Source organism: Lathyrus oleraceus, chromosome 4, assembly GCF_024323335.1.
Source record: "Lathyrus oleraceus cultivar Zhongwan6 chromosome 4, CAAS_Psat_ZW6_1.0, whole genome shotgun sequence".
Taxonomy (NCBI): Eukaryota; Viridiplantae; Streptophyta; class Magnoliopsida; order Fabales; family Fabaceae; genus Lathyrus; species Lathyrus oleraceus.
The window spans coordinates 77,375,076-77,392,166 of record NC_066582.1 but is presented as its reverse complement, the minus strand read 5'-3'; positions in this window follow the sequence as shown (position 1 = coordinate 77,392,166).

Genomic DNA, 17,091 nt, shown 5'->3' with positions numbered 1-17,091 from the left:
ACCTTACTTTCAAACTTGAGATAGATATTGTGCAAACATCTTCATGTTTTCAAACTAAAAACCTGGACCCCAAGTCCTAGACTTTTTTTCAAAATCCATTTCATAATACTTCTTTGAATTAATCTTAACCATACTTTGACTCTTCTTTCATGAATACTCATAATCAATTAACTTCACCCATTCAATTGTTTTGTGGCTTTGTCCATTCTTGCTAAGTTTTCACACATGAGCTATAGGTTTGATTTATCTTAGTTGGTTGATGTCAATCTCACCTATTTTGTCCTTAGTTGATTGAATTGTAAGTCTTCCTTGCTTATTATAGGGTTAACCCCTCACTAGCAAGTTGAAGCTGTTCTCACATGGTGGACTTGTTGTTTGTATAAGGTTGAGTTTTCTCACGTGGATAACGTAAGACCTCAGGGCTTGTGTTTAAAATTGAATCCACTAACTTTTGGAAGTTTTTAGCCGAACTACGGCATTTTGATCCTTACCTTTGATGGGAGGTACGTAGGCAACGGGTTCATCCGTTCAAACCCAATAAAAATTGTATATTCTTTTCTCATCATCCCAATCATGTTTGCACAATACTTATGTCATAACAAATAACAATTTTATACAACAAGTGTGAAAAGGGCTCCCTAGGAGTATCTAGGACGTAGTGGGTGCCTAACACCTTCCCATTGCATAATTTACCCCTTACCCAGACTCTCTGATCTTTTTATTAGTTTTCTACGTGTAAAACTTCTTAGGCTTTTGTTCGCTTTTTAGCCAATCCTTTGGATAAATAAAAGTGCGGTGGCGACTCGAAATTCATTGTATACCTTGCTTATGATTTAATCGATAGATCATATAGCGACGAATACACCGCTACAGAAAAGTGGCGACTCCACTGGGGAAAATTGATCCTTGGTGGTACTGCCTACTTTTCACCCTTGTTGTGCTATATTATTATTTGTTATATGACATATTTTTGTACAATTTGGGATGACTGTATTGATTGTAATGTTTGAATTGCTTGATATACAATTGCTGTTTGCTTTGGTGATCTATGAGATGAGTTCTATACCCGAACTCGAGTGCACTCTAGGATAGGAGGATGGCATAGTCTTGTCGATTGGTGTGGAGTATTCCTTAGCCAGTTGACTTGCGAGCCCATTCACTTGGTGGAGGTCAGGTTGGACTAATAATGTCACACAAGTTATTTGTGGATAGGCATTATTCTTTCAATCATGTTCCGCAGAAGCCAAGGACCTTAGTTTACCAAACCCATCTTGGCCTATTTCTTAGGAACGTAGTGCGGAGGTCGTTCAGATGTCAGCTCTGATACGATTGTTACGCGATACTACACTCATAAGAGTTTCTCTTGAGAATATTCTTGGAATACGAGTATTCGTTCCTCCGATAATATTCGAAAGATGGAACGATGATTATGGGAACCTCTGATAGAACATGTCTGGCAGGTTTAAACCCTAGTACACTCCCTTTGGGTGGTCCTTAACCGAGACTCCATGCTCGTGACTCTCAACAAACCCGTGATTCGTGGTTGAGTCGTTCAGACACCCTTAATATCAATGGAACTCGGATCAGGTGTAAAACCTAAAATCCACCAAAGCGGCTGGTTGATTTTAAGGATGTTCGAGCCGGTTCATGTACCGTTAATATCAATGGAACTTGGCTGTCGATAAGGTGTAAACCTAAATCCACCAAAATGGATGATTGATATTAGGGATACAATGAGCTTTCCCATGACCTTTGTTTGGTGTGACTTGCTTGATCCTTGAGTGTGATTGTTGCATTCATACATTCATGCATTCATCTACATCCATATCATCAGAAAAAAGAAAATTTTCAAGGAACTCAAAGGAGTTTATTTGCAAAAATTCTCAAACATGAAAAAACCAAAAAAAAATTCACCTGATATATCTGATGAGATATTCTCATATATGATCAAAATGCTTAAATATTTCAAAGTTTGCAAATAAAACCCTCGAGTTCCTTTGATATAAAAACAAGCATATGCACAAACACTTCATGCATCATTTGCATAAGCGGGTGTTTTGTTCCGGTCTCCCATCCAGTGGTCCGACCCTGCGATCTTCATTTATTTTGAAGACGCACGTTGCCGGTACTATACCAAAGCCATCTCTGCCAGATTGATGGATCATCCTGAGCAAGAGAATTGTGAACTCAGAGAGATATTTTGCCAGACTAAGTACTGTTGATGGATTTATTCCTGGTTAATAGATTCCGAGCTGGCATTGGCTGCTGTTCTGGGGCATGTAATGAGCAAGGTCTGTTCACAAGTGGAGGATTCATCCATGATGATCAACCCGAAGAAGAGGCTGCTGCTATCTTGGAAGAGGATGTAGAGGACCTGAACAATTTCATCATTCCTGGTGGTGTCTGCCACAATTGGGTCGCTGTGGATGTTCTTATGGTCATTCATAAGTCAGCGTGATTTGTTCACTTTGTTCAAAACCCTTCTCCCATGCCAAAAGGAGAAGTGATGACATTGTTGGCAGCATTTAAATGCAATGATGTTTTCATTCAATTAATGCATTGTTAAACATTTCTTTTTCCATTTGTTTTCACTTTTTGCTTTTGCATGAAATCAGTGATCACAAAAAACCCTGAAAAACAATAAAACAACATTTTTCATCTGCATAAATGATTTGCTTGTTTAAACACAAAAGCTTTTCATTATCCAGAATCATTATGCAGGGATTTCTAAACCCATTGAACATAATGATCCAACGCCATCTCCCAATCTTGAATTCCTTGTATTTGAGGCAGAGGAAGATGATGTTAAAGGGAATTCCTGATGAGATTTCCTATCCTTCTTGGGCACCAAAGGAAGCTCATTCAGCTGTATCATGAGAATCAGCAAAACAGTCAAACTGGGGCATTGCAAATGCAATAAAAAAACAAAAAAAAAACAAAAAAAAAAACAAAAAAAAAACAAAAAAAAGAGGGGAAAAAAAAAGATGAAAAAATCAAAAATCAGGAAAAAAATTTCAAAATTTTTCCAAAAGAAAAAGAAAAAAAGTATACCCTCAAGTCCCTAGTTGACTGATGCTGAATGGGTTCAGAGTTGTTATGACCAGTTGAATTTGATTGAAGAGAAGCGGTTAACTGCCATGTGTCATGGTCAGTTATATCAGCAAAGAATGAAGAAAGCATTCGATAAGAAGGTCAAGCCTCGTGTGTTCCGAGAAGGTGACCTCGTGCTCAAGAAAGTTTTATCTTTCGCGCCCGATTCCAGGGGCAAGTGGACTCCAAACTACGAGGGTCCATATGTTGTTAAGAGAGCCTTTTCAGGCGGAGCTTTAATGCTTACAACAATGGATGGGGAGGATTTCACTCGTCCTGTGAATTCAGATGCAGTCAAGAGATACTTTGCCTAAAAAAAAGTATATGCAAATGAAAAAAAACAGAATAGCTCGCTAATTTGAAAACCCGAAAGGGCGGCTTAGGCAAAAAATGAGCGTCTCGGTGGAGAACCCGCAAGGGTAATTCAGGCAAAAATTAGAGACTTGAAAAAAGAGAATATTTGCATCCCGCTAGATTGAGTACCTCACCCTGGGGCAATCTAGGCAAAAATTAGGGATTTGGCAAGTGACTGCATCCTGACAAGACTTTCTGTTCACCAGTCGTCATTTCGTCAGAAGATTCTCGATTCGTCGTCAACCGAAGCTTCGGATACATCGAGATTCAAATTGGTAGAGAAAGGATCATTATGTTCAATGTAGCCCTCTTCCAATATATATCACTGATTTCAAATTTGTACAGATCTATGGGGTCTTGCCATTTGCAGGCTACCATTCCATCAAGTCAATTTGAGCTTTTTATCCAATTATTTGCACTCTTATTTGTTTCAATTCAACAAATGTTTTGCATGTTTTAAATTGATAAAATGTCATTGTTTTAAACAAATCAAATTTTTCAAAATTTGCTGTTTTAAACAAAGTGAATATTCACAAGGTTGAAAGGATACTCAAGAATATCTCAGTGCTCTCCCGAGGGTGGCATGATCTCCAACAGGTAAGACATTTGTTCATATTCCTGGTTTGGTTGTATCTTCTTTCTTCAGATCTTTGTTGAGGTTGTTCCTCAAACAGAATTGTTGTTGGGGTTGTCCCCAGTATAGCCGCAAGCAGAGTGTTGTTGAAGACTTCGTTTTCTCCAGCAGCAGTTTTCCCCAGCATGGGTGTTTCCTTGTGAGTTTCGGCGATTGATGGTTTGTCATCTTGGTGCCCCGTCACTTTCTCCAGTGGGTCGACATTCCCAGACTTTATTTGTCTCCGCAGCACAGTCACGAGTAGAGCTGTTGTAGATATCCCCATCGGATTCGCGAGCAGAGTTGTTGTCACTCTTCCCAGTGCAGTTGCCAGCGGAGTTGTCTGTCTCCTCAGTACGATCGCTTTCTTTTTAAAAGACTCGGTAAGTCAGCGGTTGATACCCGGTACTTTACCTTTTCCCCGGCGAAGTCGTCTGCGGAATTGTTGCTATCTCTCCATCAGAGTTTTTCTCTTCAACAGAGCAGGATTTATTTTCCTATTCAGTGGTTGATTGGGTTGATATCCCAGTATATTGCATCCATCTTTTCCTCAGCGTAGTCTGTAGAGCGTTTGTTGTGGCAGTTTTGCCTATTGAATACTCCTTCAATCCCCAGTATGGTCGGATGATGGCTCTAGCATCCCGAGAATGGATTGATTTCCTGAATGTTTGTGATCCCCAGTAGAGTGGCTTATATTGTAGAATCTACTTGTTGTGATCAGTTTGCTATGTGTATTCTCCCCAAGTAGAGTGGTTTGTTGCAGAATCTACTTGTGCGGTACATTCTCCCTCAGTGGGTTGTTCCCCAGCGGAGTTATGTGGAGTTGCTTCTACAGCAGTTCGTGCTTGTGCAATGCACCCTTTGTTTCTCAGTTAACACTGGGATCCCCTGCAGATATATTGGATTTTCTCTTGTTCCCCGACAGATTCGTCTTGGTGGCTGTCTTTGCCCGTTGTGACTTTCTGTACCCTGATTGGGTTGTTTCCTGATATCTCCGACCCTCTGCTTCTTCAGCAGTACCCGCAGATCTTTGCTTTACAGCATGTAGATCTCCGCAGATTGACTTTCCAGTTGGTTTTCCCCTTGAAGTATAATACCGGGCGTTTGATTCCTGAACCTGTTGTGTTAGAACTGTCTGTTTTGTCAGCATTCATCAAACATAAATCACACATATTCATGCATATTCATAAAACATTCAGATATTCATGTTGCATTTCTTGCCATATATCTTTTGTTTGTCGTGTCTCCTGCAACGGGCGATACAGATCTTCTTTATGGATCTTCCCAAAGCAGATGTCGGGTGTTATAAATCTCTCCATATAGAGTCAGCCCCATAAGCAGAAAATGTTGTCTTTCTTTCTGCAGTTCCCCACTGAGATATATCCTCGTGGATGACGGTTTCTTCCGTTTCCTCCCAACACATATATTGGGATGGATTTTCCTATTTGAGTTACATCCTCATTAGGACATGTCTTGATTCAGTCTGTCTTTTTCGGATTATTCCCGAATTGGCTATTTGTCAAAAGTCTTGTGCTTCCCGGTGGGTTGTTCCCCAGCGGAATTTTTCGGGCCTCTACCCTCATACCGGTAGTTATAAGTCCTATTTTTCCTGGCTTCTTGGCAGAATTTATGGTTATACACCTTTTTATTCCCCAGCCAGATTTGTTGGTTTTCTACCTAACAATCGGTAGTTGTAAATCCTACTTTCCTGCTCTCCAGCAGTTTGTGGTTTGTTATAAACCCTATTTTGGTTTCCCGTGCGGATTTGTGATTTGTTCTATCCCCACGCGGAGTTGTTGGTTTTCTACCCCGTATTCGGTAGATGTAAACCCTAAATTTGTGGTTATCTCCACCTAGTTCTTGATGTTGAGTTTCCTTTGCTCGGATAAGTTGCTCAGATAAGCACTTATATCCCTAGCGAATCTTTTGTGGATAATTGCCGTATGCTAGCAATTTTATCCCCAGTGGGTCCTTTCACCTTTTGTCAGTGATTGCGTTCCCCGGATAGTTGATTGTCATCATTATATCCCCAGCCTGTTGTTGTGGATAATTGTTGTTTATGCAATTCATCCCTGGATCATTGATTTTCACCAGTGAGTCCTCAGCAGATCGCCTTTCATTTACCCTTTTGTTGGTAATGTCTGTTGCTCCCCTTGATTGGTCATCATTATATACCTAGTTTGGTATCCCGATGCCTTTCTTTTCGGTTGATTTATCCTTTATTAACCCAGTAACCGGTTGTGGATAATCTTCCATGCGAGTATGTTATTCACGGTCTGCCGGTAATGAATAATATATCTCATGCACTCTTCAGTCGAAGCCTTTTGTGTTTTCTTTGTTGAGTAAGATTCGTTATTTCCCTTTGTGGAATCGAATATTTCTTTGTTGTCGGATAATTGCCGGATGCTTGCAATTTATCCCTTTGAGTTGTCTTTCGTTTACCCGGATGCTTGGTATCGATTGTCTCTCTTTTTGGTTAGTCACCTATTATATACTTCGGTATCTCTGGTGTCTTTTCCTTTCGAGTATATTATTCACGGTCTGCCGGTAATGAATAATATGTCTCATGCGCTCTTTAGTTGGAATCCTTTGTTGATTTTCCCCAGCTGAGCAAGATTCGTATTCTTTGTAGAATCGAATATCCATCCTTTAACCAGTTTGTGTTCGGATGATGAGTGTTTTGGCATATATACCAATTCATGTTTTCGGTAGATCACCTATTATATACCCAGTAACCGGTATCTCTGGTGTTTCTTACCATGCGAGTTTATTATCTACGTTCTGACGGTAATAGATAATATATCTCATGCGAGTATATTATTCACGGTCTGCCGGTAATGGATATTGTATCTCATGCACTCTTTGGGTTTGTGTCCCCAGTTGAGTAAGATTCGTTTTCCCGTTGTGGATTCGAATGTCCATCCTGTAAGTCGATTTGCTTTTTCAAGCCCTCCTTTCGGATGATGAGTGTTTTGGCATATATACCAATTCACGTCTTTGGTTAGTCACCTATTATATACTTCGGTATCTCTTGTGTCTTTTCCTTTCGAGTATATTATTCACGGTCTGCCGGTAATGAATAATATGTCTCATGCACTCTTGGATTAATCTCTTGATTGTTTTCTCCAGTCGAGTAAGATTCATATTCCTTGTGGAATTGAATATCCATCCTATAAACAAGTCTGCTGTTCTAGCTTTCTTCAGGGTGATGAGTGTTTTGGAACACAAACCAATTCACGATTTCGGATCTTATCCTATAAACAACCTACAACCCGGTTCAGGATAATCTTCCATGTGAGTATTCTATCCACGTTCTGACGGTAATGGATATTATATCTCGTTCACTCTTGGGTCAATCTTTTGATTGTTTTCTCCGCAGAGTAAGTTTCGTATTCCTTGTGGAATCGAATATCCGTCCTATAAACAAGTCTGCTGTTCTAGCTTTCTTCAGGATGATGAGTGTTTTGGAACACAAACCAATTCACGATTTCGGATCTTATCCTACAAACAACCTACAACCCGGTTCAGGATAACTTTCCATGCGAGTACATTATCTACATTTTGACGGCTATAGATAATATATCTCATGCACTCTTTTGTCGAACACTTTGTTTGTTTCTCCAACTGAGTAAGATTTGCATTCTTTACAGAATCAAATATCCATCCTATAAACAAGTTTGCTTTCGCTCTCTTCAGGATGATGAGTGTTTTGGAGCACACACCAATTCACGTCTTTGGTCGGTCACCTTTTACATACCTACAACCCGGTATCCTTGGTTTCCTTCCTTTCTGCTCCCTATTATGACCTCGGTCCCTTGTGGAGTCAGATTTTCCTGAGTTCATGTACCTTTTCCAGGTCTTTCTCAGATGTTGGATGATTGATATCTCTCACCCTTATACCGGTCTTAGATATTCATTCTATCCTGAGCTTGTTACCCTTATACCGGTAACACCTCATTCTTTGGTGCTTCCCCCCAGTGGAACTTCTGGTTGCTTCTCCCCCACGAGTCAGCTTGTGTCTTTCCAATGGATTTATTTTCCTTTGGAGTTCTTTCCCCCAGTGTGAGTCCTTCACTCCCCAGTGAGGTCTCCAGTCTGATTTCTGTATTCCCTAATCAGAGTCGTGTATTGTTCACGCTATGTCAGTTTTTACTATCCCCAACTAAAGTCTTGTCAGAGTCTCTGTTCCTGGTGAGTGTACTACTCCGATGGATCGTCTTTTCTTCTGTGTGAACCATATTCCCCACAGAATTTTTGTCTTTTGCATACATACATTTGCATCATGAGGTCTCTTAGGGACCAAAATTTGTCTCATTACTGTTATTTAAGCCCATTCTACCGCGTCAAGATGAAGATTTCTAAACTTCACTTCTCCGGCTAGAATGACCTTAAATAAGGGCATCTGTAAGACCCCAATTTTGGCCCTAAGATCCCTCATGGCCCATACCATATCATATCATGGCCTCAAGGATCATTGCATGCCCTAGCTTCCCTCCTAGTGGGTGGGTCACGTTGTGAGTGTGGTTCTTGATCACCAAGCATGTCTTGCATCTGTATATCATTGCTTTTCATATGTTTACTAACCAAAAGTACAAAAATATTGTCATCTAACCATGTTACTTGCAGCTGAAGCAATCATCAGTCAAACAGTCAAATCAGCCATTAAACAATGGATGGTGGCCATTCTTGAAGAATTTGGGCACCATGATCAATCATCAAGAGTTCATATGAGTTATGACATCATTTTGGATCAAGATATCAAGTGGTAGGGGCTTGGAATTCATCAGAACATGGTTCAGTCAAGCAAAACCCTAGTGAAGTCAAGCAAAGTCAACTGTTGGTCAACTGTGCATTTAATCAGTGATTTGATGGTGGGAATTGGTCTGGGAGGTCTCATTCATGTCCATATAAGCTTCATATATCATGTCAAGCATCCACAGTGAAGAAAATAAAGTCAGACAAGAAATTTCCCAAAATAGAAAGTTGACCTGTAATTGGAATTTGCCAAAAATGGAAACTTCTTGATCCTAAACTTACATCATGATACAAGCTTCAAATGAATTTTTGCCCAACATGAAAGTTGAAGATCTTGTTCTCCCATTTCCAAAAAGTCCAAGAACACTCAATTCCCATGTATGGTTGGCAAGTTATGATCAAAACATTCTCAAAAAGTTTTGAACTTCAAAAGGCCATATCTCTCAAACCATTTGGCCAAATTGGGTGGGGTTTTTTGCAACAAGTCACATTTGATCCCCTCTTTCCAAAAATGTCATCATCATTCACCAAAACATTACAAATCAAAATGGCATTTTTGAACTAGCATGATTTAATTTCAAGAGAGGTGAAAAAGTGAATCTTCAAATTAACCACTTCCAACCAATTCTACCAGTCAAATAAGTTCTGAAATGATGTTTAAGACATGTTTGAGGCCCATTTCGTGCAGACTCATACACCTCATGCAAGCTTGGTTGTTTTTTAGCAATTTTGTCATTTTAACCAAATTTGAATTACCACTTGAACTAATGATACTTAGCATGCTAAACAGCAGTATATATGTTCATTTTCGGCCAAAAGAAACCCTAGCAGCGATTCTACACAAACAAAAATTGCCATTTCTCTCATTTCACCATTTCCTTCATTTTGGATTTTCGACCAAAAATAGCAAAGACCTTGAGCTGGCTTTGGTTGCTTCATCACCTACCATCATCTTTGAGTCCATTTCAAGCCTGATTCCTCAGCTGTAACATCATTTTCACAACTGTTGCATCAAGAACTCATCAATGGCAGTTCAAGTTTGAGGTCACTTCAAGGATAGCTGAGCCAAAGTCTTCCTTCCATCCATCATTTAAAGCATTGCTGGACATCTGTTTCGAGCCAAAAGAACCAAACAGCACTTGAATCTTCATTGCACTTCAATCTGGTAAGGTTTTCGACTCTCACCATTTTCAAAACTATAACATGCTTATGATAGGTCTCCTTGCCATGGTTATAATGAACTTTGAATTAGTGAAAATGGTTGCCTGTGCTGAAAGAAATCTAGTTTTAAAGTTTGATGTTCACTTTTGTTTTTGCTCGATTCATGATATTTGGCTTGATTTAATGGAAATAGAGTTTAGATTATGCATGAGTGTTGTTTGCTGGTCACGACGATGTGCTCAATTTGATTTTCTGGGCACATAATTTTTTTCGTTTTCTTGAGGATGAAGATGATACACTGTTGCTTGCAAACCCTAGTTCTTCATGCCATTTCCCAGAACTTGTTTTCACGTTGCATGCTGTTTCCCCTGTTACATTAGCCTGGCCAATCACAACATTTCCTTCTCATGTATCATACGCCGCGTTTCATTAACCGGTTCCAATAATTACAAAATTGCCACCATGCCCAATTTAACCATTAAACCATGTTTTATTTCATTTATTTCTTCACTATTCATTTCAATTTTGTGCTCATCTTACAAAAATCATAGCTCATTCATTTTTGATCCAAAATTCATGAGAATTTTTGCATTTCGTTCATCTGGATCTCTAGTATTTAATCATGTATTTTCCAGAATTTTTGCATGAGTAGATTTTAAATGATGCTAGGCTTTATGGCATGTGCTCATTTTTTGTACACTTTGCCAAAACATTTGTGAAATGGTGATGCTTTATCCAATGGCTTCCAAATTGTTTTTGCTTAAACTAGACACATTCATGGTGATTTTGGTGTAGAGTTTATGAATTTATCATTTCTGGTTTGAGAGTTATGATTTTTTGAATTAGGGTGTGACAATTTGTGTCACACCATTGATGTGCAACTTCATGATTTTCTTTACCATGCTTCTTGACCTCAAATTGCTTTGAATTTTTGCATGATTGAACTTATGTATGTCTAGTTTACATGTGATTTTTCTTGGAATTGTTTGTGGCATTTCCCATTTGTTTGAGATTTTTCTCCCCTGTTTGGTCGTATGTTGACTTTCTGTGACACATCATGCCATATGCTTTGTGAAATTCTCATACTTAATTGGATGAACTTGAAATTTGACATGTGATTAGTAGACATCTTAAGCTTTGTCATGGTGTTGATCCCATTCATTTCTCATATGTTATCACTGATTTATGATTTTTTGAAGTTGATACATGTTTGGTTGACTTCTTTGAGCATGCTTAAACTTGCCTTGCCTTTCTGATTTTCATTGACCAACTTCCCTTGATCCAAATGAGCTGAAATTTGATATGCATATCATGCTATGGATTATGTTTGATCATGATTTATTTGATAATTTTTTTTAAATGTTTGAGATTGGTTTTGAGCTAAGTCTTGCTGTTGACTTCTATGAGCTTCTATATGCCATGCCTTGACTTCTTTTGCTTATGAAATCATGATGATGAATGATATGAATGTGGGACCAATTGAGTTTGCTTCTTGATTGTTTAAACTTGATTTTGGTTGAATTTCATTTGCTGTTTTGACTTTCTCATCCCTTTTTGACCCTAGGCTTGTCCTAGTGGTCCTGTTGCTCATGTTTGAGTTCATGTTTTCAGGTTAAGCAACAAATGCTTCAAAGAGAACAATACAAATTGTTTGAGCTTGATTGTTTATCATGACTAACTTGCTTGTTTTGTAGGTCGCTTGGCTCACATGCCTTGAGCCTTGTGCATTGCACATTTAACTGATTTGTGTTAACTGTTGATTTCTATCTCCTTTTGATTTAAACTTTGAGTTGTGTACTGATTCTGTTTGACTATTTCAGGTACCTTTAGTTGCTTAGTTCTTTAAGAACTTGCTTTTCTTTGCTTTAATAGCAATTTGCATTGAGGTATAATCCCTTTTCTTCATGTAGTCTGGAAGACCTGGCCTGTTACTTGGCCAGGCAACTGTCTGAAGTCCTCCTTAAGAGGCAATGCTTGTGTGTGTTTACATTTGTCCCAAGCAGGAAAAGTCCTTTTAATAAGGCAATTGGTAGATCAAAGAGATAAGCAATCTATCTCCTACTATTCTGTGAGTCTTCTCCTTGCTCCCATTACATGGTTGTAGCATTGAGATCCAAACCTAAGATCTATAGAGTCTAATATGTGGAGAGAGTTCCTACTTTCTGAACTCCCACACCTTCTGATATTCAAATGCTCTCCCTGACCAGGGATAAGAGCAATGAGGCACGCCCCTCATATCCTCTCATCTGCTTCACCTTATCCCCTCAATGGCAAGGTTAAGAGCACCATTAACCTATTCCAGTTGGCTTCAATGCCTAACCCTTTGTATGAGCCTCATTGTGTGGTTATAGTGTGTGCTGAATGACTTCATTGATTGATTGCTTACTTCATATACACATGTTTGCTTGCATGCTTTGTGCACTCATCATCATTTATTGCTCATTAATGCATAACCATCTCATTTGTCCTTATGACTTATCATTGTTGTTTACCCATTGAGGACAATTGTAAGACCATCCATTGGCCATTGCTCCTAGGATATGGAAGTGAGTATAAGACCATCACATTGGCCACTCATCTTATCTTTGCTTGATGCATTTGTTTGTTGTATGTGAGGATGCAACTGTAAGTCCCTGCAAGTTGGCATTTGCTTTCCTATGATCATATGTTGGATATTGGTATAAGTCCAGACAGATTGGCATCCGGTATCCAAGTTTCATTTTTTTAGGAGATTAGTATAAGTCCATTGAGTGGCCTCTGATATCCATTTCTGTTTAGGAGATTGGTGTAAATCCATCTATTGGTATCCGGTATCCGCTTTTGTTTGTGAGATTGGAGTAAGACCATTGAGTGGCATCCGGTATCATTTGTTTGCTTACATTATTATTATCCATTGCTTATTCCAAAGGACACACTTGAATCATCTTCTATATGATCTCAAGAGGTGAACCTTCTAAGAAGTTTTACAATCCATCCTCATCCATGTATCCCCATTATGTCCTAAACCTTTTCACACCTTACTTTCAAACTTGAGATAGATATTGTGCAAACATCTTCATGTTTTCAAACTAAAAACCTGGACCCCAAGTCCTAGACTTTTTTTCAAAATCCATTTCATAATACTTCTTTGAATTAATCTTAACCATACTTTGACTCTACTTTCATGAATACTCATAATCAATTAACTTCACCCATTCAATTGTTTTGTGGCTTTGTCCATTCTTGCTAAGTTTTCACACATGAGCTATAGGTTTGATTTATCTTAGTTGGTTGATGTCAATCTCACCTATTTTGTCCTTAGTTGATTGAATTGTAAGTCTTCCTTGCTTATTATAGGGTTAACCCCTCACTAGCAAGTTGAAGCTGTTCTCACATGGTGGACTTGTTGTTTGTATAAGGTTGAGTTTTCTCCCGTGGATAACGTAAGACCTCAGGGCTTGTGTTTAAAATTGAATCCACTAACTTTTGGAAGTTTTTAGCCGAACTACGGCGTTTTGATCCTTACCTTTGATGGGAGGTACGTAGGCAACGGGTTCATCCGTTCAAACCCAATAAAAATTGTATATTCTTTTCTCATCATCCCAATCATGTTTGCACAATACTTATGTCATAACAAATAACAATTTTATACAACAAGTGTGAAAAGGGCTCCCTAGGAGTACCTAGGACGTAGTGGGTGCCTAACACCTTCCCATTGCGTAATTTACCCCTTACCCAGACTCTCTGATCTTTTTATTAGTTTTCTACGTGTAAAACTTCTTAGGCTTTTGTTCGCTTTTTAGCCAGTCCTTTGGATAAATAAAAGTGCGGTGGCGACTCGAAATTCATTGTATACCTTGCTTATGATTTAATCGATAGATCATATAGCGACGAATACACCGCTACAGAAAAGTGGCGACTCCACTGGGGAAAATTGATCCTTGGTGGTACTGCCTACTTTTCACCCTTGTTGTGCTATATTATTATTTGTTATATGACATATTTTTGTACAATTTGGGATGACTGTATTGATTGTAATGTTTGAATTGCTTGATATACAATTGCTGTTTGCTTTGGTGATCTGTGAGATGAGTTCTATACCCGAACTCGAGTGCACTCTAGGATAGGAGGATGGCATAGTCTTGTCGATTGGTGTGGAGTATTCCTTAGCCAGTTGACTTGCGAGCCCATTCACTTGGTGGAGGTCATGTTGGACTAATAATGTCACACAAGTTATTTGTGGATAGGCATTATTCTTTCAATCATGTTCCGCAGAAGCCAAGGACCTTAGTTTACCAAACCCATCTTGGCCTATTTCTTAGGAACGTAGTGCGGAGGTCGTTCAGATGTCAGTTCTGATACGATTGTTACGCGATACTACACTCATAAGAGTTTCTCTTGAGAATATTCTTGGAATACGAGTATTCGTTCCTCCGATAATATTCGAAAGATGGAACGATGATTATGGGAACCTCTGATAGAACATGTCTGGCAGGTTTAAACCCTAGTACACTCCCTTTGGGTGGTCCTTAACCGAGACTCCATGCTCGTGACTCTCAACAAACCCGTGATTCGTGGTTGAGTCGTTCAGACACCCTTAATATCAATGGAACCCGGATCAGGTGTAAAACCTAAAATCCACCAAAGCGGCTGGTTGATATTAAGGATGTTCGAGCCGGTTCATGTACCGTTAATATCAATGGAACTTGGGTGTCGATAAGGTGTAAACCTAAATCCACCAAAATGGATGATTGATATTAGGGATACAATGAGCTTTCCCATGACCTTTGTTTGGTGTGACTTGCTTGATCCTTGAGTGTGATTGTTGCATTCATACATTCATGCATTCATCTACATCCATATCATCAGAAAAAAGAAAATTTTCAAGGAACTTAAAGGAGTTTATTTGCAAAAATTCTCAAACATGAAAAAACCGAAAAAAATTTCACCTGATATATCTGATGAGATATTCTCATATATGATCAAAATGCTTAAATATTTCAAAGTTTGCAAATAAAACCCTCGAGTTCCTTTGATATAAAAACAAGCATATGCACAAACACTTCATGCATCATTTGCATAAGCGGGTGTTTTGTTCCGGTCTCCCATCCAGTGGTCCGACCCTGCGATCTTCATTTATTTTGAAGACGCACGTTGCCGGTACTATACCAAAGCCATCTCTGCCAGATTGATGGATCATCCTGAGCAAGAGAATTGTGAACTCAGAGAGATATTTTGCCAGACTAAGTACTGTTGATGGATTTATTCCTGGTTAATAGATCCCGAGCTGGCATTGGCTGCTGTTCTGGGGCATGTAATGAGCAAGGTCTGTTCACAAGTGGAGGATTCATCCATGATGATCAACCCGAAGAAGAGGCTGCTGCTATCTTGGAAGAGGATGTAGAGGACCTGAACAATTTCATCATTCCTGGTGGTGTCTGCCACAATTGGGTCGCTGTGGATGTTCTTACGGTCATTCATAAGTCAGCGTGATTTATTCACTTTGTTCAAAACCCTTCTCCCATGCCAAAAGGAGAAGTGATGACATTGTTGGCAGCATTTAAATGCAATGATGTTTTCATTCAATTAATGCATTGTTAAACATTTGTTTTTCCATTTGTTTTCACTTTTTGCTTTTGCATGAAATCAGTGATCACAAAAAACCCTGAAAAACAATAAAACAACATTTTTCATCTGCATAAATGATTTGCTTGTTTAAACACAAAAGCTTTTCATTATCCAGAATCATTATGCAGGGATTTCTAAACCCATTGAACATAATGATCCAACGCCATCTCCCAATCTTGAATTCCTTGTATTTGAGGCAGAGGAAGATGATGTTAAAGGGGATTCCTGATGAGATTTCCTATCCTTCTTGGGCACCAAAGGAAGCTCATTCAGCTGTATCATGAGAATCAGCAAAACAGTCAAACTGGGGCATTGCAAATGCAAAAAAAAAACAAAAAAAAAAAACAAAAAAAAAAAAAACAAAAAAAAAAACAAAAAAAAAGGGAAAAAAAAGATGAAAAAATCAAAAATCAGGAAAAAAATTTCAAAATTTTTCCAAAAGAAAAAGAAAAAAAGTATACCCTCAAGTCCCTAGTTGACTGATGCTGAATGGGTTCAGAGTCGTTATGACCAGTTGAATTTGATTGAAGAGAAGCGGTTAACTGCCATGTGTCATGGTCAGTTATATCAGCAAAGAATGAAGAAAGCATTCGATAAGAAGGTCAAGCCTCGTGTGTTCCGAGAAGGTGACCTCGTGCTCAAGAAAGTTTTGTCTTTCGCGCCCGATTCCAGGGGCAAGTGGACTCCAAACTACGAGGGTCCATATGTTGTTACGAGAGCCTTTTCAGGCGGAGCTTTAATGCTTACAACAATGGATGGGGAGGATTTCACTCGTCCTGTTAATTCAGATGCAGTCAAGAGATACTTTGCCTAAAAAAAAAGTATATGCAAATGAAAAAAAACAGAATAGCTCGCTAAGTTGAAAACCCGAAAGGGCGGCTTAGGCAAAAAATGAGCGTCTCGGTGGAGAACCCGCAAGGGTAATTCAGGCAAAAATTAGAGACTTGAAAAAAGAGAATATTTGCATCCCGCTAGATTGAGTACCTCACCGTGGGGCAATCTAGGCAAAAATTAGGGATTTGGCAAGTGACTGCATCCTGACAAGACTTTCTGTTCACCAGTCGTCATTTCGTCAGAAGATTCTCGATTCGTCGTCAACCGAGGCTTCAGATACATCGAGATTCAAATTGGTAGAGAAAGGATCATTATGTTCAATGTAGCCCTCTTCCAATATATATCACTGATTTCAAATTTGTACAGATCTATGGGGTCTTGCCATTTGCAGGCTACCATTCCATCAAGTCAATTTGAGCTTTTTATCCAATTATTTGCACTCTTATTTGTTTCAATTCAACAAATGTTTTGCATGTTTTAAATTGATAAAATGTCATTGTTTTAAACAAATCAAATTTTTCAAAATTTGCTGTTTTAAACAAAGTGAATATTCACAAGGTTGAAAGGATACTCAAGAATATCTTAGTGCTCTCCCGAGGGTGGCATGATCTCCAACAGGTAAGACATTTGTTCATATTCCTGGTTTGGTTGTATCTTCTTTCTTCAGATCTTTGTTG